This window comes from Malaclemys terrapin, chromosome 8 (genome assembly GCF_027887155.1).
Source record: "Malaclemys terrapin pileata isolate rMalTer1 chromosome 8, rMalTer1.hap1, whole genome shotgun sequence".
Lineage (NCBI taxonomy): Eukaryota > Metazoa > Chordata > Testudines > Emydidae > Malaclemys > Malaclemys terrapin.
The window spans coordinates 67,364,756-67,390,215 of record NC_071512.1 but is presented as its reverse complement, the minus strand read 5'-3'; the positions used below and the strand labels follow the sequence as shown (position 1 = coordinate 67,390,215).

The following is a 25,460-nucleotide window of genomic DNA, read 5'->3' as shown; positions in this document are numbered from 1 at the left end:
TAGTGTAACAGCGTCACCTTCCTGGTCTGCTGTATTGGGTCAGCTGCTGCCTTGGTTTCTTCCTCTTGACTCCTCAGTAACTTCACATAGGCTTTCATGTGTCAAATAACATACCTTATTTGGGTCTGCTTTATTACATAACAAAGTTCATAGGAAAACAGAACTCCCTGCTGAGGCTTTCCTTCATCCTACGCTCCAGCTTCTCTAGCTGGTACTGTGCCTGAGAGCTAAGCAGAGTCTGTGTGTACTGCAGCTCACATAGTTTAAAACCAAACTAGATATAGATATTTTAAACGGGGCATATGTGGCACTTAGTCTGGTAAACATTTGATACACTTGTTGCACTTCAAAAAAAACAACAACCAAACACTGAGGTCAAAATTTGCCCTTTTGCTCCCTATCAAGCAGTTCTCAAGACTTTCTACGTGGAGTCTTTCTGGCTCTCCTCTTCTGTGCGCCACAGGCTTCTGCTTTATCTCCTCTTCTCCCCCAGAAGGCCTGATTTAGCCACATGATGTGCCTGGTATGTGACATTACATCATTCTTGCCACCTGGGGAGGCGTGACAGTTGGGACCCAACTCCCCTGAAAGGGCCAGCTACTGTGTGACAACTAGTCACTAACGTATTCATATAGGGTGAAATCTTGGCCAAACTAAAATCAATGGCAAAATTCCCATTGACTGCAATGGGGCCAGGATTTCACCATTGTATCAGAACCCTGACCCGGAGGCTTCATCATCTGGCAGCAAGAGAGGAGTTCAGTCTCCATGCTCAGCCTATCAATGGCCTCTGATAAGAGTGCCAATAAGGGGGCTAATCAGTGTAGGATTAACCCTCCTCATTCCCCTCTGGCCTATTCTAGTCAAAGCATGAGGAAATAAACTTGTTCCCACCCTTGTAGACTTCCTACCATGCTGGTGCTGTTATCTGACAGACAAAATATCAAGTATACACCCAATGCACTGAATACAACGCTCACGTGTTTGGAGCGCTGCTTTGATGATATTCTCAGTGACGTTTCTGGGGTTGGTATTTCCTAGAATGATTTGATTTAGGCGGTTCGTCATGCTATAGTCCCGGCTCTTTTTAGAGCTGTTCACCCTGTTGACATGTGCAAGGTTATGCAAAAATCACAAGTTTTGTTTCATGAAAGCTTGCATGAAAATTGTCACCATTTAATTTTACAGAATTTTATACCACCCGAATTTTGCTTTATTCAAATTTTCAACAAAATGGTGTTGTCCACTTTGAAAATGCACACTGCTGCCATGGTTTTAATGCAAATGTCATATTTGTTAGAAACAGACATTTTTGCTTGAAAACTGATCTATTTTCTCTTTTGAATAGCACATTACAGCTTTACAATGCATATAACTCAGCAATGTCTTTTCAAAATATAGAACCCATTCTGCAACATGCTGTAGCAAATTTTTACTAAATATAGGCCCATTCAATTTATAATATTTTTTTTAATTGTGTCATTTTCAATTTTGTATTAGAAATTTTGCACACCTTTAGTCGGGTGGTTGTGGGCTTATGTCTGATAAATATACTGTTCATTTCTTAGAAATGTAAAGAACTGTGGCCATTTTTTTCATACTTGTACGCCTAAAGCTAAACATCTAAAGCAATGTACAGGCATTTGGCAGGCTGCACTGTGCATTTTGAAAATCAGTCCAGTTATTCACGAGCTTAAATATGGATTTATTTGTCTAAGAGTAGGACTCCAACTTTGCAAATTTTGACCTCAGTGTTTGGTATTTTTTTTTTTGAAGTGCAACAAGTGTATCAAATGTTTACCAGACTAAGTGCCACATATGCCCCGTTTAAAATAACTATATCTAGTTTGGTTTTAAACTGCTTTTTTCCTGCATCAAATGTTGGCTCATTGTTGAACTATCTAAGTGATGTTATTTTGATTAGTAGGATTTTTATGTCAACTATGGGCAAAAATGTTTGTAGGTGGATACATAATTTTTGACAAACCTCAGGAGAAACATTTCTTTAGACATAATACCAACAGCAGCGAGTTCCAGTATTCCATGGCATTTTTGCTTGAGGTTAGCTCTTTATCTGAAAACTCACTGGACCTTTGATCACTGGGCCACTGGACCTCTAATCTTCTTGCCTGTTTTAATGTTTTGTTTCCTTTTCACTGCACTTGCATGGACACACCAACCCATTTGGTACTTTTCCCCAGAATGTTTCTTTTTTTCTTTCCTTTTTTTTTAATGTCAGTCTGTCACTATGAATTGATTAGAAGTGTGGTGCATTGGGAAGCACTCTCCATTTATTTCAGGAAGCATGGGTTCAAGTTTGACTTGGGACACAAGTGAAATGAGTCTGGTGTTGTCTCAGTCTAATGCCACAAACCATATTTGCTGATATCAGAAAATCACTGCTACATGGTTTTGGAAGACTAGCGGTCACAAAATTCACATGCAACTACTATTCCAGGGCGATGTGTTCAAGGTCTGAATGGAGGTAAATGTTCAAGGTCTGAATGGTGGAGTGGGAAGCTAGCACTTGCTCACACTAACAATTCATCCAGTTCAATATCAAATATTGTTGAAAAGAAAAGAGGACCAAATCTAACTGTGGTATAAAGGGCTGCATTTCACTGATCCCATTGGCATTGTGCTCTTATAGAACCAAATTCAGCCTGGGTGTGAAGTGGGTTCATATAAAACAAATAAGGATATTGAAGAAGGCAATTTGTATACACGATACTGGTATTAAAGGTCCTTTTATGAAGCCAATTAAACCCTAGTGTAAGTAGATGCAATGAGGTTAATAGCATTCAGCCTACTTATACCAGGGGAGAATTTAGCTCTGTAAAAGAACCTTTAGGAAATGTATATTGTATACAAACTTCCTTCTTCAACATTACACATTTTTTTTTCTTTTCCCCTTTAAACACGTCTCTCTCTTTCTCATACCAGCAGATGATCTTCAGTTATATACAGGAGCTCCTATCCCCTGGGTTGCTATGCAACAAAATGCATTCTATCTGCATCCTTTCTGTGCTGTATCCCGTTTCCGTTCAACAACTCAAAATAACAAGCGTAGTGCTTTAAACATGTTACTTCCTCTTTTTTACAGAGTTGAATATCTATCAAGTATCTTCCTGGGCTTCCTATCTCTTCCTGTTACAGCCTTGAAAAAAATGTGTTTGCCCTACATTGATTTTCCTCATCACTTCCTATTTACACCGTCCTGTTAGTGCTAAGCCAGGCAAAACATACATAAATGAGTCACGCAGCTGCTGGCCCATTAAAAAAAAATGGTGTCAGCCAATTGTGTGATGTTTGAAACTAAGATTCTTCATTGTTGTCAGGTGTGGGGTTCCTGTTTGTCCCTTTTATCAAGGGTTTGTTTCCCTACTGATACCAGAATGTTGAAAACAATCTTTTTCCTTTTTTTAATGTACTGGACTTACGAAAGAGAAAAATATTAGTCTCTAACATCAAACTAAGGGACAGGAGAATGCGGTGGAAACAGCATGACTTGCTTTGGTGTAGGATGAGGACAAAATTCTTTTTTTTTGTTCCATTGTAAATCTTGCAAAATTTTTTGTTTCCTCAAGAGTGCCTTTCATTTAGTGCTTGCTACACCACTGTTTGCAATCATGTTTTATCATGTGTTAGTATTCTAAAATGCTTGTTCCTGGTTTGCATTTAGAATCATGTTAGTTAATACATGTGTGACAATTCTCAGGGTACCCAGCACTGAGAGTCATCTTGTTATTCCTTCTTCCAGCAAGAGGAAATCTTTCTTGTGGTACCTGAGTGTCACCTCTGTAGCACCACCAGCCCTTCAGGCCACTCAAGCACTTCCTTCTGGGTTATGACAGCCATAACTTTGACTTGCAGGTTAACATAAGTGCACCCCAGTTCCTGAGTCCATCTGAAGCGTTCCCCTGTGAAAGCCAGCCCCTGACACTGGCAACTCACAGAAATTCTGGATCCTCTGCACATCAAGGTGCAGTGTACCCCAGTTTTCCAGTTTAGCCTTAAGGCCCTGCTCCTGTAAACCACTAAGCACTTGTGAGCAGTTATCATAAGACAGAAGTAGGTTTATTTAAGAAAGAATAAAGATTTAATAAGAAGCAATGGGAAACAACTGTTTACAACACAAAACAAAATTGTAAATATGGGTCTACACTTATCAATAGTTCTATTCTATGTTATATAATAGTCTCCCCCCACCCCAATTTTAGTCTGTTGCAGAGCTGGCTGTATTCACAAGACCCAGGATCCATACATTGATGAAAGCCCTCTGCTCCTGAAGGGGATTCATCAGTGACTGGGTACAGAATGCTTCTCTGACTTCTGTGTTATATTGAACACAACCTTTCCTATTCACAGATAGGGTGAGCCCCTGCCTTGTTGTAATGTTCCTCTTTCATCTCCACTATGTCTTTGATTGTTTGTAGTTGTCTCTGCTTGTTTTCAATTGATAGTCTTGGGAGGGAGCAAGGCTAGATAATTGAGCCTTGCATTACCTCAGTGGCTAAACAGGGTGGGTGACAGCTCACCCTTGTCCAAATACGTTATCACCAAGACACACAACTCCTGGTGATTCATTTTTACCCTAAGCCCATAGACCATACTTTCAATATAAATACATTATTCCTTCAATATTACCCATACCTACCTCTCACAGTGATTATGAATCTGGACAAGTTATGAGCTTTCTGTATATACCTTCCATGTTACTCTTTATGGATAAATATCTTGTAAGACATGTGTTTTCTGTAGTGACTTTGTCAGTCTGAGTAGAGAGTTGTTTGCAAAGAACAAGAGAAACTGTGCCATGGGGTCTGTGTGTCACGACATATTTAAACACAATTGCATTATAGTGTGCTCTTCGGATGAACTTAAGTCCCACAATGGCTTTGTGTTGGCCCTCTGCATAGGAGTGAATTTCACCATTAGAGAACCTCCATTTAGCACAGATCATCCAGCTGGTGAAGTAGGTTTAGAACACTTACTTTTTGCAAAAGGGAGAGAGAGAGAGTTCCCATTTATTGACACCATTTGTCAGCATTGCCAGTTACAGACAATTCAGGCTATATTTTTGTTATATAGGAAACTATTTCAATTCTTCTGGATTTTTCATGATTACTGTTCAGAGGACTTTTATATACCCAGATATGTCAATTTCTTTAGCAGCCTGTTTTCAACATGCTAAAAATTTATGCTTATGGAGCAGCAATGTATACAATGGAATATTTTTCAAATGGAAAGTTTAAAACGTCATAATGTCATTTAAAACAGGGTTTAAAGATTACATGTATCTAGAGCACTTGATTACCATGTGCAGAATGATTTCGCTGATTCTAAAAGCAACGTGCTATCACCAATAAGTTTCTACACAAATCTGAAAAATTCTTTCATTATATCCAGTTGTTTTTCAATAGACCAAGAGGAGATTCAGGGTGCTGTTTTTTGGAAATCCAACTGTTTACTCTATAATTTTCTGATTCTACCCTTTCCAGTATTCCAGTTTTGGTTCTTTGCATGCATTTGAGTATGATTTGCTTCCACCTTGTTTGTGTGTGGGGTTTTATATCATCCTGATTAGTAAATTCATACGAAGTCAGTACATCAGAAAAGGCAAATACAGTACAGTGGTTCTTATATATCTATGCGGATCTCCATCTAAGGAAAATTCTGATCACACACATTTAAGTTTATCATAAAAGTGGGTTACTGTTATACCCTTCTCTTCTTTCTTATCACAATTCTTTACTGTGACAATGGTACATTTTTTTATCAGATTGTGTTCTTATCCGAGTCTAACAAGCAAAGAAAAAGGCAAGAGAAAAAAAATACTATTTTCACACAATTCTAACAGAAGCAGAGACCAGAACAATACTGAAGACTGTCTCTTCTAGTGTTGTGCTATGTCATTCTCGGCAAGATTAGCAGGGATGTTAAAACATGGCAAATGACAATAATTAAGGGACCTTGAAAACACATTGTGTAGCTAGGATCATCATTTTACATGTTTTCTTTAAAATGGCAAATCGGTAATTGCAAATCCGCTTGTCAACATTTAAAAGATAGGTTAGATTTACAACAGGCATTAAAGTTAATGGGGAGTTTAGTCTGAGTTACAGCTGGAGGATCAGACTCTAAGTGAAATGATTGAATTAGATATTTTTGCCTGTTGAAATATAACTTTTTGCCATAGCTTTTGCAGTATTTGGGTTTTTGGACTCTGTCGCTCTCTCTCTTCCAACTTAGGTTGTTCCACAAGGACACAGTCAAGCTTGGAGCATCACTGCAGTGCTATTGGAGCATCTCAGGTAGCCACAATTGTTCCTGCTACCCCTTTGCCCCAGGGGGTTAGTAATTTGGTACAGGTTTATGCCAGTACCAAATTACTATCCCCTTCACACAAGCTCAGCTGCACCCATGCCTTGCTCTTCCCAGCCCACTCCCTATCCACCTACTCTGGAGGAAAGGAAGTATCAGGTGTGCAGTGCCCATTTATCCTGCACACATGCATCCAAGGTTTAAATAGCCTGTGCATATACTTATTGCCCCTTACATTTCTGCATTGACTCACAGTCCAACCCGAAATCTAGTCCTTAGTAAAAACACCATTGAAGCATATAAACGCCTATAGGCCTTAATGAAAATCAATGGAGAAATCTGACAGAATAAAGGCAGCATGTACATGTGGTGGGTGTGTTTAAATTCTGGGGCCACAGGTTCTCTTTCCCCCTTATTTTCACTGTTACCCAAATCCCCAAAAGTGAATGAAATAGAATGAGTTGCAACTTGCCATAGAAATAAAATAATAAATGATGATGACTTTATATTGTGCATTTTTCAGAAATATTTTGGGCCATCAATGACACACATTAAAAACATTCTAAAATGAAGATATGCGATAATGGTTTTTTTAAAAATGGATCCTCATAAAACCTTAAATAAAGTTAATAAACACAGCATGAGTCTTTTGATTCACAAGATGTAGGAAATATTGGGTGATATTCTATGGTCTGTAGTATGCAGGAAATCAGATTAGATGATCACAATGGTTCTTTCTAGCTGTAATGAACCTGTTCATTAAAAACACAGGTGGGGAAGAGATGGATGGTTATAAAGAACCCGGAAAATGATACTTAAAGTAATTTCTAATCTGACAAAGAAGGAGCTGAATGGATGTTGTGGGAGCAAATTCTACCTATGAGGAGTCATCACAGCAAAGGTAATATCTCTAGCTGATCTCAGATGTGCTGGCAGATCCCCACAGTCAGGGTGGTGTCCTACTCCCTCTACAGGACAAGATGCAAAATGGAGGTCTAGTTTGGGGCTATACCATTTAACAAACCACAGTGCCTACTGAGGCCTTAGTCCTACAAGCTGCTTCATTTAGGAAGATGACCCATGTACCCAAATAAAGCTCCAGATGGGATCCATACACGAAGCAGCTTGAAGAATTAGGGCTTTAAAGGCAATGAGCCAGGTCATGGGCAACCAGAGCAAAGAATGCCTGCAGGTGTAATGTAATCATCGTGGCTTGAAGCAATGAGCAAGTTTGCTGCTGCATTCTGAACAGGCTGCAAGCATTGAAGATGCACTAGGAAAAGCTCTACGATGAACCATTGTGTCAATTGTATCAAAAGCCATGGACAGGACTGTCATGAAAAAAAAAAATGGAGAACCAAGGCCTGCAGGAGATCTTTCATGCCCCGACTGGCACCATCTCAACTCCAAAGGGACCTACTGGAACTGAAACAGGATGTCACTGATGTCTATGTGCAGCAGGAATTTGCCACCAGACAATTTGTAAGGAATGAGGCCTTGTCTACACTTGCAGTGGCGCAGTATGCGTAGCTGCATTCCACAGTGAAAAGCAGGCTGCGTCCACACTGTGTGCAGTGTAGCTCCAAGTGGCAGAGGAAGGCAATGGAAAAGGTGCTGGCAATGTATCATCATTACTACAGAATAATGGAAGTGCTGGTTATGGGCATATTCAAGCTTTTCTTACTAAGATACTTCCTCTTAAACATATTCAATCTATTCATTTTCTGTTTAGAATAACTCATTTTCAAAAAAAGAGTTGTCAAGTCTTTATTAATAATTAGTAAAGCAGTACAGTGAACATATATTAGGGACTCTGCAACTAATTAATTTTTTGAAAAGAAATGGGAGTGCTGGGTTCCGTTGATGAATCTCGCAGCCAGTGAATGCAGAAATAGGGGGGGAAACAACATAGATTAGCACCTCATCAGTTCCCTTGTGGCAATGAAAGTCCATGTTTCCTGGCCTGGAAAAAAGGGTTTTCTTTAATGCTTTCCCTAGAAATTTCCTGATGCAATTGTTTTGCATCTGATCCTTTTTTAATTGTACAGATCCTTTTTCCTGAAGAAGAATATTATTTTTTTATAGAAAGCTTGACACTACTGTTGAAAATGGAGTCTGGCAAGTGAGATCTATTGTAGCTCTTACTAACGGCAATGAGCCATTTGTAATTTTGGAATTCTCACAATCTACTTTCGCAGTTAAGTTATTTTGGAAAGGTCAGTTTGCTGAGCTGAACGGAGGTCAAGTGAGCTTCTGCAAGGAAAAGGAGTGTTTGCTCTAGCTCTAGCCCTAGCTAGTTAGATAAATGAATTAAAATCTTAACCAGCAAGAAACCCATTAGGGAAAAAAAAATCTGAGCTGGGACTCTGTTGTCAGAGGAGAGCTCTTTCTGAAAGGTAACATTAGACATTTGCTGATATGCCCAGTGATATTTTATGTAGCAGTGAAAGGTTTACCAGCCCATCATTTATGGGCTTACTTTGTTACCAGTGCTGATAATCCATTACTAATTAGAAATGTGATTGGACAATAGGCAGGAACCACAGATGCTTGTACCTGGAAAAGGCAACTATTCATAGTTAATAGAAAGTCATCCACAAAGTAAAATTGTCTTGGGAGACACTCAGGAAAATTAATCCAAGTTATAACAAAAAGGTAGAATTAAAAGTGGATTAGTTAAAATGCATTGAACCCCTTTGTGGACATTCTCATTCAGAACTAAAGTGCTCTTAATTTGGTTTAGCTTATTCATAAGCTTTTGGATCACCAGTGAACACAAATCTGAGAAAACGAGACTATAGCCAAGTACAGGCCTTTCATACTGTATGTCGTGCCTTCATTACTGTGCGTCTGGGTGTGCTACAGATAGCAGCTGGTGAAATGCCTATCACTCTTAGAATGAGCTCCTAGACTTAATCTCTTGGGCCAAAGTACTTGGTAATAGCGAATATGGCAGCATGAAGCACATATATAATGTTAGTTGAGTATTAAGTGGAGGCTGAATAGGAGAAAAAAATATCAAAATTCCCCAGGCAAATAGGGTACAGAAGTAGATAAAGATCTTAATGAAAAGAAAGGATTGAAAGAGACCAAAATCTATAACCATGGGAAAATACTGTATCACAGGAAACCATCCCCAACCCCACTCGAGGTAGACATGGAATTATATAATAAATAAAAGGAGAAGACTGATAAATAGACCAGATATAGCAAATCAATATATTTGTGATAAGTGGGGACACTATTGCCAAATATGTACAGATGGCTCCAAAGAGGAAGGTACAGGGAACAACTTTCTGCATGTCTTCAGTGGGACTCAAGAAAGCCGTTAAGTCTAACTAACTCTGTAGCTCTCTTTATGGCTGAGCTAACAGGGATTATGCTAGCACTAAACTGAATTTTAGATGTGCGGCCAGGTGCCGTGGCCTTCCTGTCTGAATCCTTATGAGGGCTGCAGGCAATTTACAGTGGCAAGTCTGACATTCTTAATGAAATATTACTGCTAAAAACTGACCTGGCGCAATTGGATATAATTATAGTAATACCACGGATCCCAGAGCATGTAGGAATAGCAAGCAATGAAGTGGTGGACAAACATGCAAAAAGTGCTCTTAAACATGAACAAGTTGACCTAGGAATTCCCTTAAGCAAACTGGAATCTAAACACCTAATCAAAAATGAGCTAAGGAAGGAATGGCAAGAACTGTGGTTAAACGAAACAAAGGAGAAAAAATGACGAGAAGTATGTCCAAAGTTGACAATGTGGCTATGATCCAATGTCCAGAGAAGAAGAGTGCAGTGGCTCTATTTAGAATTCTAACAGGGCATTGTGAATTAAATAGTATTTATTTCTAACTAACATGAACACAGATTGATTATGGGTAATATGTGAGGTCCAGGAAATGATGATATCTTTTTGGGATTGTAAAGGCTGTACCAGTGAAAGGAGGAGTTTAGATAGCAAATTCAGAGGCTGTAAAGTAACAAAATTGTCCTTGCAACATCTATCAAGAATACAAGGAATAGGGGCCCAATGAAAAAGCTCTTCTGCAATTCTTTAAGAATACCAGGAAAGGAGCGAAACTCTAAGTCATGAACTAGATACAGAGTTCAGTGCCTGGTGGTCATAGACTCGGGAAGCGAGTCGGCTTATGCCACAAAAGTGAAGAAGAAGTTGAAGGAAGAAGATCCAGGAGAGAGGGAGTGCGCTGTCATGCTCACTTGCCACAGGAACAGAACTGGTCCCTTTGGTGGGCTTGGAAAGGGGGCAAGAGTCAGTGAGAGATGCAGCAGAGGTTTATCTCCTTTGGAAATAAACCAATAGGAAGGAGCGTAGTCTCTGGTGGGAGGAGGCCCCGCGTTGGGGCCTACAATAGGTGGAAGAGCTGCATAGGAAGCAGAGCAGGCTCCAGTGGGATGGAGCCCTGAGGTAGGGTTTGTAAGTGACAGCTGAAGATTTCCGTAGCCCACCGGGGCAGAAGAATCATTTGGATTTACAAGGAAGGGGTTTGTACTTTGTGGCTTGGCCAGAAAGCTGAGCTACAGAAAACTGGGGAGAGGCAGGAAGACAGAGGAGGTGCTGGAGCTGAGGATACCGGCAACATTACACACGGTTGCAAGGCGGAGCTTCAAGGGTGAGTACACCATCTCACAGTCCCATCCCACCTAAGAGGTGATAAAATGTTGTCCTGTCATTTCGTTAATATATGATTTGCAGTAATCGTTTTCTGGTAGACTTGGTAGTGTACGTGTATGTGTGTCTATTGGGGCTTTATTTTTATTTTTTTGGAACATCGCTTGCTATTGAACTTATGCCTGACTTCCAATATATTTCTGATCATTTTCAGTGAAAACATAGGTTTGCAGGGGGAAGATTGTACAACCAGACCTTAATACAGATGTCAATTACATCAAAGTGTTCCAACAGAACTACTAGCTTTATTACTTATGCAGTAATAGAAGACAGCTAACCACAGTAATTAGCAAAGTAATCAATTTCAGCACTATGTAGATTTTTAGCAAGTCCAAAGAAGCTGCACTCGATTCACATCACACTGATCCTTTGCTTGAGAAATGAAGCTACGTTAGGTCTCCTCCTCTGCCTGTGTGTCACTTGGGTTGATCATTTGCATAAGTTAAAAAAAAATCATTGTAGGATTTTCTACTAACTCTTATAGTGCAGCTAGAATGATGCTCAGATCTGTGTCAACATACCGCACTTTTTAAGAAGCCTAAACAAAACTGATAAACTCAGGACAAATTCTAGCTTGTTCTGCAGGGATATGCACACCAGAAACACCCTGGCTAGGAAGGCAACCACAGAGCAAAAACTGTATTCTGGCTCCCATCCAAAACCATGAAAATGTGACTCTGCAGGTCCGCAGTGTATGTGCCCCTGATCATTTTATCATGAGTTGATTGTTAAAGGCACATTCATTTTTTGGTGTGTGGAATACATCCCTAACCCTGACTTGACTGTGATGGACCTAGCAGGTCCCAAGCAGCTCCAAGCCATGCAAATTACCTCTGCTCCATTTCAACAGCATGATTCATTTAAGGGTGGGAGGGGGGGTAGCATGGGGTTGCAGGCAGCCTGAACAGGACTAATGTGAGTAGTGCAGCAAGAAAGGGGGGAAAAGCCTCTATCAGGTTGTTGGCTCCTCTGAGAGGCAGAGCATCCTCAAGACCTGTGAAATCAGTGGACTTTCAACGTGCTCAGCACCTCCCAGGAGTGCTCAGCATGTTGCAGTAAGGAGTCCTTAAGAGCAGTGCTGCATACACTGTTACCACAGTGACTTGGCCCATTGCTGTAGAATATTATAATATTTTTGTATGAAGAAGACTTACTAATTGTTAGTTTAAATTATACTATTGTAAAAGCAATATAGCTGTATAAGTGTATTGTATCACAGCCCAGGGTGGAATGAAAGACTCCTTGCTTGCAAGGATATATTTAAAAATATTTCTAATCTAAGCTCTATTCAAGGCCCTCACAAGGGACAGATAACTTAATATTGACATAGCCTTAAATATATTGAAAAGATATAAATCAGAGTAATGAGATTCACAAACCCTTTAATATTAATAGGGAAACCTTTTGGGAAGCACAGTATAAAATCAAAGAAAAAAAATGAGCCTAAGATGTAAGTGATGATGTTAGTTAAATGAATAAAATTTTTTGGATATTTTGTTTCAGTGCTTTCTCAGGTCCGAGTGAACCATTACATTCCTTTTGAAAAAGTGCTTAAGCCATCACAAGCAACCAGATGACAAATTTTAGGAGAAACTAGTCATATTCATTTCTGAAACCCTCCTGGTAAACTTAATTGGAATTATTTCTTTTGTGCATCAGGGAATCAGGAAAGCACCATGAAGCCTTTCTTTCAAAAATTCTCTTTAAAATCAATAAACGAATTCTACACTGAATTTCAAGACAATAAAACTTTATTAGCAAGAAGAATATGCATATTCTTGTTCATTTGTCACACTACTATAGTTAAGGGTCAGTCAGCATTTCCTTTATAAACACCAATAATTTTACAGGGGATTCAGATACACACATAAAAATGCACTCCAGGCTGAAATTTAACAAAAGGGGCTCTTGGACTATTCTTTCTCTCCTCATGCCAGGTCTCAACATTAAATCTGTTTGGACATTTCACAACTTTAAGAGAAAACAGCCATTGAAGGTGCTGTTTTGCACTCTTGGAACCATGTACCACCCACGATCCACTGGCAGAATTCCCAGTGAAGACATTGATGACAACAACAGAACTCTTTATCTCCCCCATCCTCACGTTTCCCCCTCTTGTCTTCCCTTTGTTCTCTAAAATGTATCTTTTTAAATACTACTCTCCCTTTTTTCCTTCTGCAGCTGCAAATGTTTCTATGCTCCCCCTATCATCTCTGTCCCAAAGGCTAGTGCAGATTAGAAGGCGAAAAAAACGTACTCACAATGAGATGTTCTCAAAGCTCATGCAGTCCTCCTGCATTGAAAGAGCTCAGCAAAATGCGTGATGGCAGAGTCCAGGAAAGCATTAAATGAACTTGATGAAAGGAGGGAGGAGCACACTGAGACGAGGCAGGGTGCAATGCTAAGGCTAATGGGGGAGCAAACTGACATGCTCAGGCGGCTGGTGGAGCTGCAGGAAAGGCAGCAGGAGCACAGACCACTGCTGCAGCCCCTGTATAACCGCCTGCCCTCATCCCCAAGATCCATATCCTCCTCACCCAGACGCCCAAGAATGCGGGGGGTGGGGGGAGAGGCTATGGGCACCCAGCCACTCTACCCCAGAGGATTGCCCAAGCAACAGAAGGCTGGCATTCAATAAGTTTTGAACTGTAGTGTGGCTTTGTCCTTCCCTCCTCCCCTCATCCACCACCCCACCCGGTGGTTCCCTCCTCACCCACCCCTCCTGGGCTACCTTGCGAGTTTGTCCCCTATTTGTGTGATGAATTAATAAAGAATGCATGATTTTGAAACAATAATGACTTGTGTGAATCAGTCAGGAGGCTTATAATTTGCCATGTTGTCTTTTCTTAATTATCTCACAGTGATTCACAGTGTGTGTTGGTGGTGAAGAGATGGTGATGGACTCTTCAGTCCCATGAACTCCTCTCAGATGCCAGCTCTTGGGTTCAGAAGACCCTACAGTAGCATGTTGGGAAGCCATTAATAGTGCCCTTCAGTCCCTCTGCCACCACCATCACTTCCCAAGTCCTACCCATGGTGATGGAATAAATGACTATGAAGATCAGGTGGGAGTAGGAGAGGAAAGTCTCTTTGCAGCCACCCCTTAGCCCTGAGGAAAATGTTGCTTCTGGAAGATATCTAACATTCTCGCCATATTTGGAGTGGGGAAACCAGTTTTAGCCACCCCATCCTATGTGTGAGACATCAAGCCTCTGACCTCCCTTCTCTGTGCAGCAACAGGGACCCTTCAAAGGTAGGGAGCTGATGATACTCCACTTGAATCACAGTAAGGGAATTTTAAATGAGTGCTGTGTGAGAATACACAGCTTCTTATATTAGGAGCAGATAGCAGCAGAAAAGTGATTGCCCCACATACCCCATGCTGGACACTCAAATGGCAAAGTTTCCCTGACAAAAGAATGGGGCTTCATTGTACCCAGCATAAAATCAAACCCAAACAAAAGGGAGTTGTAGGCTGAAGGAAAAGGATAGAAAATTGCAGAGGCTGTTCTTTCCACAAGAAATGTATTTACCAATGGGATATCTAAGGCTATGATTCTAAGGAATTCAGAATTTTCTACCATAGGTAGAACTGGAAATGGGTGGTCACAGGATCCACTGGCCTCTGGTACATCACCAGAATCCAGCCCAGACAGCTGGGCCCTGAGCTCCCTTCAAGGAAGAGAGAAAGGATAAGCCCTGACAAAAGGTCCAATGTTCTCATGAATAAACTCAGCTAAATGAGGCAGTATGGAACACTTGGGCTGAACATGAGTGTTGAGCCAGATATTCTTACCTTCTAATTCTGCCTGTAATACTGGTTGTGACGGGTTGGATCATAGATCCAGCTGCCAGCTGATATGCTGAGACTACTTCTAACCTGTTTTCCCTGCCAGCTTGGGACTCCAGAACCTTGCCTGTTTGAGCCAGACACGCGAGCCTGCTACAAACCCAGACCTAGGTCTGAACAATGTCCCCCAAAAGCTGCAGGCTTAACTGAAAACAGCTTAAGAAGTGTTCCTGTCTCCAACACTCACATGCCAGCTCCCAATGGGGTCCAAACCCCAAATAAATCCGTTTTACTCTGTATAAAGCGTATGCAGGATAAACTCATAAATTGTTCACCCTCTGTAACACTGATAGAGAGATATGCACAGCTGTTTGCCCCCCACCAGGAGGGGCATACTCTGGGTTAAATAATAAGTAAAAAGTGATTTTATTAAATACAGAAAGTAGGATTTAAATGGTTCCAAGTGATAACAGACAGAACTAAGTGAATTACCAAGCAAAATAAAACAAAACACGCAAGTCTAAGCCTAGTACAGTAAGAAAACTGAATACCGATAAAACCTCACCCTCAGATGTTTCAATAAGCTTCTATCACAGACTGGACGCCTTCCTAGTCTGGGCATAATCCTTCCCCCTGGTACAGCCCTTGTTCCAGCTCAGGTGGTAGCTAGGGGCTTTCTCATGACTGCAGCCCCCTTTGTTCTGTTCCACCCACTTATATATATTTTGCGTAAGGTGGGAATCCTTTGTACCTCTCTGGGTTCCCACCCCTCCTTCTAAATGGAAAAGCACCAGTTTAAAGATGGATTCCAGTTCAGGTGCCATGATCACATGTCACTGTAAGACTTCATTACCCACTTATGTATACAGGAAGACTTACAAGTAAAACAGAGCCATCTACAGTCAATTGTCCTGGTTAATAGGAGTCATCAAGATTCTAACCCACCATTAGTGGCCCGCACTTTGCATAATTACAATAGGCCCTCAGAGCTATATTTCATATTTCTAGTTTCAGATACAAGAATGATACATACATAGAAATAGGATGACCACACTAAGTAGATTATATGCTTTGTAATGATACAAAGACACGAGACCTTTTGCATGAAGCATATTCCAGTTACATTATAGTCACATTCATTAGCATATTTTCATAAAATCATATAGAATGCAGTATCACACTGGTTGACAGGGGATACATCCTTGGTCTTCCCAGAGATCCCCTTTGAGATGCTGGAGAGGCATAGGCACCCAAGAGAAGCAGCTGAGAATTCCCCATGCAATCATCTCTAGGGTGAAACATGGCAACTGCTTAACAGTGCATAGCTATGCTATACAGCAGCTTAGGACAGGAGATAAAGGAGCAGGACGTTGCCACTCCTGGGGAACGTTGAAACTACTGGGGAAGTTTAGGTTGGGTGAAAGTAACCAACCAAACCGGTGTTTGGCGAAGGTGAAAAAGTGAGATGGGATCTATAATGATCACAGAAGCTCAGGACATTGGTTTTATGTCTCAAAAGAACAGTGGCACATCTAGCAGAACAGAGCCCATAGGATTGTGCTGAGATCTTTCATCAGTATTAGAAGGAAGAATGCCACTGATCAAATCACTTCTTGAAATGCCCATGTTTTACTTGGAGATTTCCCATTATGTAACTTATGAGATACAATAGCACCAAAGAAGTATGATAGTATGAATGCCTTTACAAGGTAAAATACATTTCTTTAGAGTTTCTGAGTACATCATCTTGTGAATGGGAACATTTGAAAAACAAGGGCCAAGAAATCTTTCAGTCATCAGCCTTCTATCTGCCAATTAAAAATGTGAAGTCCCAATGGGTTTTTCTTCCTGTGAGTTTGCCCTTAATTCATCAGTCAGTGTTCTGTAGCTGAAAAATCTTGTTAGTTTTGTCTATCTTCATGAGCTATAGGTCTGAATTCTCCTCTGGTGTCCCCACAGAGTAACATAGCTTACAAACATTGCATTGATATTGATGGAATAACTGGTACTTAATAAGACTTTGATCTTTTTCAGCAACTCACATGTATTTAAATGCTATGTTAGGAGACTCTAGACATTTGTAAACAGAAAGCATTTTTCAGAAAAAGATTTCAATTTCTCTTCTTCTTGGGATGTACATAAAATGTTATCTCCTGTGCAATGTAGATCAAACATACTTTTATTATTGTGTGATAACAGCTAATAAAAACAAACAATAAGGATATTTTCATGATAAAAATTTCTAAAAAAATTAGACAAAAGTGGCCTGACATTTCCCACAAAGGGAACAGCACAGATGATTTCAAGCATTATTCTTATTTTATATTATACAATATTTCTTTTTAATGACGTGAAGGAAGAGGTGGGAGACTCTGAATTCTGAAGTGGGATTTCTTTATCTTTTTCTTTCCTAACCATAGTTTATTTGTAGACCTAAACTGACTTCAGTTATAGACAGGATTATACAGAGAGTTATCACATGGTAAAACTCCATTTGTTTTTTGTGCTTGAGGACAAGCAGACATCGCTTCATAGAAAAATACACTTTTAAACTGGCATAGTGTTCCATACAAATACTTTGAAAATAAGAAGTTAATAAAACACTATCAGACAATTTTTTAACATCAGCTTATTTACACAATCCAATCACTGTAAACCAATGCTGCTTTAAATGTGACTCTTTGGAGTACAATCAATGGTGGCAAACATTGATAGACAAGTTTCAGATCACTTCTGAATCACATCTAAAACTTCATGGTGGCCTCTTTGATGTGACCCCAAGAGGACTGACCACCTGTGTAGCTCTTACATGACCTAAGTAGTGATGATTTGTTAATCAGGAAAACAAGTAATACTATATGGCCTCAAGTAAACCTTTGAGTAATCTTAGATGTCACAGAGTTTTTTCTGATCTTCATATTATTGTTAACTTGATAAGGAAGTTATTTCATTAACATTATTAACTGCATGTCTTTATTTTTTACACCCACTGATCCATAAAGAACATGTGACTATATATATTTACTCCTGCATAGAATGAACTGCGGTTGAGCCTGGCAATTTTTTTTAGAAGGGCCAGACAACTCCTGTTAGCCAATTCTTGCATACTAGTTTACAAATGTTGAGTTTACTGGAGTTTTCTTCACCTCACAGTTCATTATTTATTATTACACATATTGCTAAAGTGCCTATTATTATAGCATCTGGAGCACTGTTCATACTACAGGCAGCCTCTGTTCTGATTTTTTTTTCTAGGATAAATGAATAGATCATTTGTGATGGAGAAAGTAAAGTCAGCTTTGTTTGCTAGGGATTACAAAAGAGTTGACCTTCAGGCTCTTTCTGAGCTCTGTCTCACCAAAGATTCACCGGCTATGTCTACGCTGGAGACCTTACAGCAGCACGACTGTACTGATGCAGCTGAGTTGCTGTAAGATCTCTCATGTAGCAGCTTTATGCTGATGGGTGAGAGCTCTCCCGTCGACATAATTCAACCACCTTCAATGAGTGGCGGTAGTTATTTTGGCCGGAGAAGCTCTCCTGCCAACATAGCGTAGTGTGTACTGCCACTTATGCTGGCAAAACTTATGTCATCCAGGAGTTTGTTTTTTTCATACCCTGGAGTGACATAAGCTTTGCTGACGTAAGTGGTAATGTAAACATGGCCACGTCCCTGAACCTGAATACTGATCAACAGCATAATGATAGATATTTCCCCCCTGTTATAAGGTCTATAAATCAAATGCTTTAACAGTAGCAAATAAAACTGTGTGGCAGCATCATCCTTTACAATTCCTCTAACATTAACAAGTAATAACCATATCCTTAACTAGGAAAACATATGAAGTTAGTGTCTTTAGAGACTGAATTTTAGTAATTTAAATATGCATTTTTAAGTATCAAATTGTTATATTAGATAATAAATTTGTCCACTTTTCTTTGTGACTGCAGAAGAAATAAAGAAAGAGCATTCAAGGTGAGCCTGCAAGATTATGCTAACAATAATATCTACTGGAGTTTGCCAAGGCCCTTCTAAATGGGAAGCTACAAACTTGTAATTAGCAGTAGCTATTTTCTACAATGAAATTCTAGCTAAATTCTTATGTTTTTTCTGAGCAAAAACTCTGAGGAAAAATATAAGAATTTAGATAAAATTTCACTGGAGAAAAATACTGTAATGGGAATCTTAGAACAATGGCATTTTTAGAGGGTAAGCTGAGATCATTGGGAGTTGGGGTAACGGTACACAGGGTTTTACACAGTTGGGCTTTTACATACTCATTCATTCACCCTCTGAAAACAAGGAACGCCCATTTAGAGCCCACCTGGGAAATGTCTGGTTTAAGACAGAGTCATATAGAAACCCTATGGTAGAGGTGAAGAAAGAATCCAATTCTCCAGAACACATTCAATTGTTACAAACATGAGACTAACTTTTCACTTCCTGCTGCTTCCTGCTGCATTCACACCTTCCAGCTTCTGCAACAAACAAAACAGGTATCTCCAGACAAAAGCCTCCTTTACCCAACCCCGATTCCTCCCCAGAGCAATGTCCATCCTGTGCACCAAATGAGGCAGGGATCCTATGGGAAACTGAATATAATTAGAGACTGTGTCCCAATGCAGACAAACAAGGGAGCTGAATTATCATTGCGCTGGCAACCTTAATTCTGTTATTTCCTAACTTTCTGAGTGCTTGATTTTGAAACTTTTATGTTCTTTTAACATCTTTTTTGAGTGTGTAACTATATTAAAGGGCACCGTGACTGAGGGCTGCCTCCTACTCCTGGAGATACAGTTCAGCATTTAAGAATCTTCCTATTTCTTGCCAGATAAATGTGTTTGTACATAAATATTAGAGCAAACTCATTGAAGCCTGTGATCAGTTAGGTTAACATCTATTGAGCATTTCAGATGTCCTACTGCTTCCCAGTGAAATGTTGCCTTTCTGTCTTGCTTACTTTAAATCCACCACTGGGATTAATTTGGGTATTAAGTCTTAATGTAAATGTGTCAAAAGGGGAAATGTTTTTCACACTGAACTGGCACCATGTTCTTCTAGCGTGACCATTCTTTTCCTTTGTTAAAAAAAATCTTTTGATTTCTTATGCTTTCCTTTCATGTCTTTTAGGAGGAAAGGAAACTGCTGTTGAATAGTAAGATGCATGGAACCTCTGCTTTTCTTTATAGTCGTATATTTGCACTTTTCTCCAGGAAAGAAAAACAGCTTGTAACAGAGACTGCAAGGTAGATAAGTAGTTTCATGTTATTTAATTTTCAGAGGTCTATATACATTCCGCTCCATGTCACCTTGGGCTCCCTTTCCACACACTCGGAGCTCTCTGTTTATGTGCTCCTGCTACCTGATGGCTAATTTTACACGTAGCCTCTCCACTATTACCACTAACAAACATGCTGTTATTTTGGTAGCTTCTGAGGTGTGTTCACCTGTCCAATAGGAACTGGACTGCGAACATCAAATTCACTTCACAATAAATTTTATCCATCATGTCAGTTTGGAGCCATTGCATAAATTCAACAATTAAAAGATAACTAAACAACCCCCCTGAAGTTATCCCAATAAAATAAAATAAAATTAAATTAAATTAAATTAATGGAGACATCCCATCTCCTAGAACTGGAAGGGACCTTGAAAGGTCATCGAGTCCAGCCTCCTGCCTTCACTAGCAGGACCAAGTACTGATTTTGCCCCAGATCCCTAAGTGGCCCCCTCAAGGATTGAACTCACAACCCTGGGTTTAGCAGGCCAATGCTCAAACCACTGAGATACAGAGCACCAAGCAACTGTCTGATGGCAGTGATTTTTATCACTACTTTTCTGAGCTACATTCAGACCAGTGACCAAGAGGTCAAAGACAGAGCCTATCACCCATCCTAGAAGCCATCCAATCTCCTACCCCACGTTTCTTATGTTGCTTTGAACAGTTGTCTGGCTGCCATGGGGAGCATGCCAAAGTCTTGCAGTGCTTACCGTGGTGGGCCAAGCAACTGTTCAAAGCTACTAAAATAGCGTTGAGAACCATGGAAAGAAGTTCTGACTCTTAAATTCCACATTAAAGTGGTAATGAACTGCACTTCTGTACATAGCTTTGAAAATCCCCACTGTGGAATCATGAAGTATCAAGGGTCATTTTAATAACATTGATTGTTTAAAGGCGCAGCTCCCGATGTAAAAACAGAACTCATTAGAATTCAAGATAAAGATAATTACAGATGAATGCATGAAACTGAATATTAAGAAGAACTGAATACCAGTGCTATATTCCAATGGGAAATCCCCAGTGTGTTCACTGCCCCAATCAGTAGTACCCAAAGGCAATCTGTACCTCTGTGTGCCTACCCTACTGGAGAGGGAACTCTGAGAGTTTGGCCAAGGGGGTGACAATAAATATTAAAACCTTTATTATCAATGTTTGATAGAAACATGAAACATTTATAGTTATGTACAAATTATTTTACAGTGAAGACACATACGATTTTATGATGTTAATATTAAGTCACTTTAGGTTTTTTTTCCATTTTCAGACAAAGATCTTATTATTTTCCCCCCAGATTTCTTCTGCTGTTGCTACCTATACTAAATAAAGAGTGAACCAGAATGGAATGAATAGTTGAAACCCAGCTTAAAGCTAAATAGTAGATTCTTTATCAAGGTCACTAGAACAGGCGGTTATGTTTTTTGTTTCATTTTTAATTTCCAGTCCCCCTAACCACTCTCCCTTCTTTTACTATTCAGCATGTGTATTTGTCACAGTCTCTCTCTTGTTTAGAAACAAATGTGTTCAGACATCTTTGACACTTATAAAAGCCTACTCTCAAATTACAGTGATCATTAACATAACAGTTATATATAAGAGTTACTCTAGCATGAATAAAAAATGCTGTGAAGCTTTCTAATTAGTATGTAATCTTTGACACAAAAATGTAAGGGGACCATCTATGTAAATGGGAATTTCCACCTTCCAAATAGAATTACTTTATACACTGTTAAGAGTCATTATATGTACATGGAAACATATTTATAAGATAGAAAACCTGCCCATTTTTGTGATATGTAGCTGTATGTGAAGTGGCATAGTTTCTAAATTTAAAATGTGGGTGTCATGACTGGATTGAAAAAAAAAATACAATAAATAAAAGCATCATGTAAAATGTATTGTTTCAAAAGTCTAACACATATGTGATTACAGTAAATCAATATGAATTTCCTTTATTTGTACCTGTAGGATTAGGATTCATCCTGCAAATTTTGCATACTTTATTTTAAAGTATACATGAAATCAAATTGGAAATAGTAACAAGTGAAGTTATCTGACAGAGACCTCATCCCTTCAGCATCTGGCACGACAGGGCCCCAGGCTTGGTTGAAGTCTCGGTGATACCGTAATACAAATAATTAATAATAATCCCCTCTTTCTTTGTCCCTGTACAACTCTATTAACTTTATTATTACAGTAGTGCTTAAAGAACCTAACTGAGATTGGGGCTCCACTGTGCTACACATCATATGCACACATAGGTCCCAAGTGTCCCCCTCTGCCTTGAAGAGCTTATAGTCTAAGAAGTCAAGACAGATGGGAAACTGAGGTGCTGAGAATGTGTGTGAGTTGCCCAAGGCCACACAGCAAATCTTTGGCAGAGCCAAAAACAATTCCCAGATCTCTGGAGTCCCAGTCCAGAATTTTAACCACAAGACCATCCTTCCTTGAATCGTTCCCTTCTGTACCTCCTTCACACTAATTTCCTCAAGTCAGTTTCTTCCCATTCCTTAGTTTGTCAGACAGAAAGCACCTCTCATGGCTCCATGCTGAATTTGGGGCTACAATGCAAATCAGTTATGACTTCCCTAAACTGGCTCTGCCTTCTACTGATACATTAATAACAAGTAGGAAGCAATTTCCTTAGAACATACACAAAGATCAAGGCAGAAGATTCTTATGTGTTTATGGGGCTCTAGATGCTTGTATCTGGAGACATGCAGGACCTGATATAGGGGTACAGATTCCATTTGGCCAGTGGGTATGTATGTTATGCAGCATTGTTTCCATATACAGTGGTTACCACCAGAAATTCAACATTTGCTAACAAGTACCATTTGGTTACCACAGTGATTTCTTTTCAGCATTTGCTAACAAGTACCATTTGGTTACCACAGTGATTTCTTATTCTAAATACAGTGAAGCACTATAATTAAGGTGACATTATAATGCAAGGCTCCAACATGACCAGCAAGGACTTACCAGCAAGTTAGCCTTGGACATCTTCCTTTTCTGTATGTTTTATATTACAGCTGTCTCCCACCATCTCTGTCAGCCTGCTTGATGATTTAGTCCAGCTCTACTGAAACCAGGTCTAAATAAAACAGTGGTCAAAATTATGATGATCACCGAGATCATGTTTGCAAGTGTATTCCCAGCTTTGGTACTGGTACCACTGGTGGAGGTATAGAGATGGTGGGGAATTTTGGAAAATAGGTCTTGTCTTTCTGGGTAGAGAGACAAGTCTTCAGATACTGATTAATCTTTCCCGTAGTTCTTTGGGTGGAACAAGCCTACTATCTTCCTGCTATGATCCCTTTCTTCCTGTGCATCCAAACCTATGGAAGCCACAATGAGCTGGTGTCCCTGGACTCTTCCTATTTCCATATTTCAGCTGATAGTCCATGTGGGGTAAGTACCTAACACCTGTTATATTTTAAGGTAAACCTATGCTATTTGATACTTTGCAGAATGGTCTAAGCCATTTTAGTCAGAACTATTAAGATAAGATGCAAAGTATCATCTGTTTATAATAATTAATAATATGTAGAACTCTTCATTTACAGCCCTTAAAGCAATTTACAAACTTCAGAAATCATCATCTCCATTTTGCAGATGGGAGTAAAATGATGCACAGAGATTTAAGTGACTTAGCCAGCATAACACCGCAAGTCCACAGCACTCAGGGAAATCACTAGTGTGAATTTTTAAAATCACCCAAGTGACTTAGGGTCATTGACTTTCTCAAATCAGTAAGGTACTGTTGAAAATCACACCCTAGGTCTTTGACTCCTACTCCAATACCCACTACCATGCTACCTTCCTTGTAACCATTACAACCGTATGCAACGACTAGCGAGCGAGTGAGAGAGAGAGTTAGAGTTATCGTTTGGCTATCAAAGTGCAACCAAAATGTACTGTATAGCTGCTATATTATGTAAAAACCTGTGGATTTATATATAATTTTGACCAAACTATACTTTGCTAAAACCACACTAGTCTTTCAATAGAGTAACACATAGCAATGCATTTATGATAACATTACTGCTGCTTTACTAAGACATTCAGTTACAGTGTTTCAGTTTTTCATTTAAAATAATAGATGCCATAAAGATATTAAAATAGGAACTATATTAATATCTGAAAAGCCATTTATATAAATCTCTCCTGTTTTGAATCCCATAAACAGTAGAATACATTACAGTGCAGCCTAGTACAAAGTACAATGTACTGTAAAGAGTTTCTGTAAATGTCCACAGTCCCTTTTAGCTATAAATGAATGATTTGAATAACAACAGTAATCTGATGGTAATTAAAGTAGTTTATGCAAGGTGCAATAAACAGCCATTGTTGTGTCTACAGAACATTTGTTTATGTGATTCGGCAAATGATGTCTTTTAAACCTCCTAGCTGTTTTGAAAAAAATTCAGAGGCTGCTAGTCTGAATGAAACAAGGACAAGATAAAAACTGGAGACACAATTAATCCCTGTGCTTCTGAATAGTACAAACTGTTATAACAATCACAGAAAAAGCTGCACAGAGGTTATAGAAAGATGTGTTCATGCATCATTTAAAAAAAAAAAAAGAGACTTGAACCCGGAGTGTCAGATCGAAATTATAAAGGCAAAGAAATGAAAAATATGACTTAATAAGAAAAAATGCAGTACATTGTATACTAAATGTGGAGTGTTTGCACAAAATAGGAATTAAATCTCTGTTTTCTTGACTCTGACTCATGGATGAAGGTTTATATAAACTGTGCTTCTTTAATGATCATGAGCAAGTGAGGAGACCCATCAGGACTTGAAGTCAATGTGACTACGCGTGCTTAATGTCAGGCATATGCTTAAGTCAGGGGTAGGCAACCTATGGCACGAGCTGATTTTCGGTGGCACTCACACTGCCCGGGTCCTGGCCACCAGTCCAGGGGGCTCTGCATTTTAATTTAATTTTAAAGGAAGCTTCTTAAACATTTTAAAAACCTTATTTACTTTACATACAACAATAGTTTAGTTATATATTAAAGACTTATAGAAAGAGACCTTGTAAAAATGTTAAAATGTATTACTGGCACGCAAAACCTGAAATTAAAGTGAATAAAAGAAGACTCAGCACACCACTTCTGAAAGGTTGCTGACCCCTGGCTTAAGTACTTCACTGAATTGGGGCCATAGACATGTGACTTGACTTCCCTGGGGCCAGGATTTCACCCACAGATCGAAGTGAAATATTTGAGGCTGCATTCTGTTCTCTCACAGGCACAAACTTCAATGGGAATTACATAGGTGTATCTCAAGTCAGGATTGAATCTTTGGTGCTAGCTCCTGTCCTTGAATATGCAGGCACACATCATTATGTATCTTACAAAACCAT

The 25,460-nt window shown here is 39.4% G+C and overlaps 1 long non-coding RNA gene across 1 annotated transcript in view; it reads left to right on the top strand.

The window, feature by feature from the left end:
- Positions 1 to 25,460, top strand: part of LOC128841493 (uncharacterized) — a 73,674-nt gene that overhangs the window by 45,271 nt on the left and 2,943 nt on the right. The window contains exons 2-3 of the long non-coding RNA XR_008445859.1: positions 19,939 to 20,054; positions 23,361 to 23,497. This is a non-coding gene — a long non-coding RNA (uncharacterized LOC128841493). The remainder of the gene's footprint in view (positions 1 to 19,938; positions 20,055 to 23,360; positions 23,498 to 25,460) is intronic.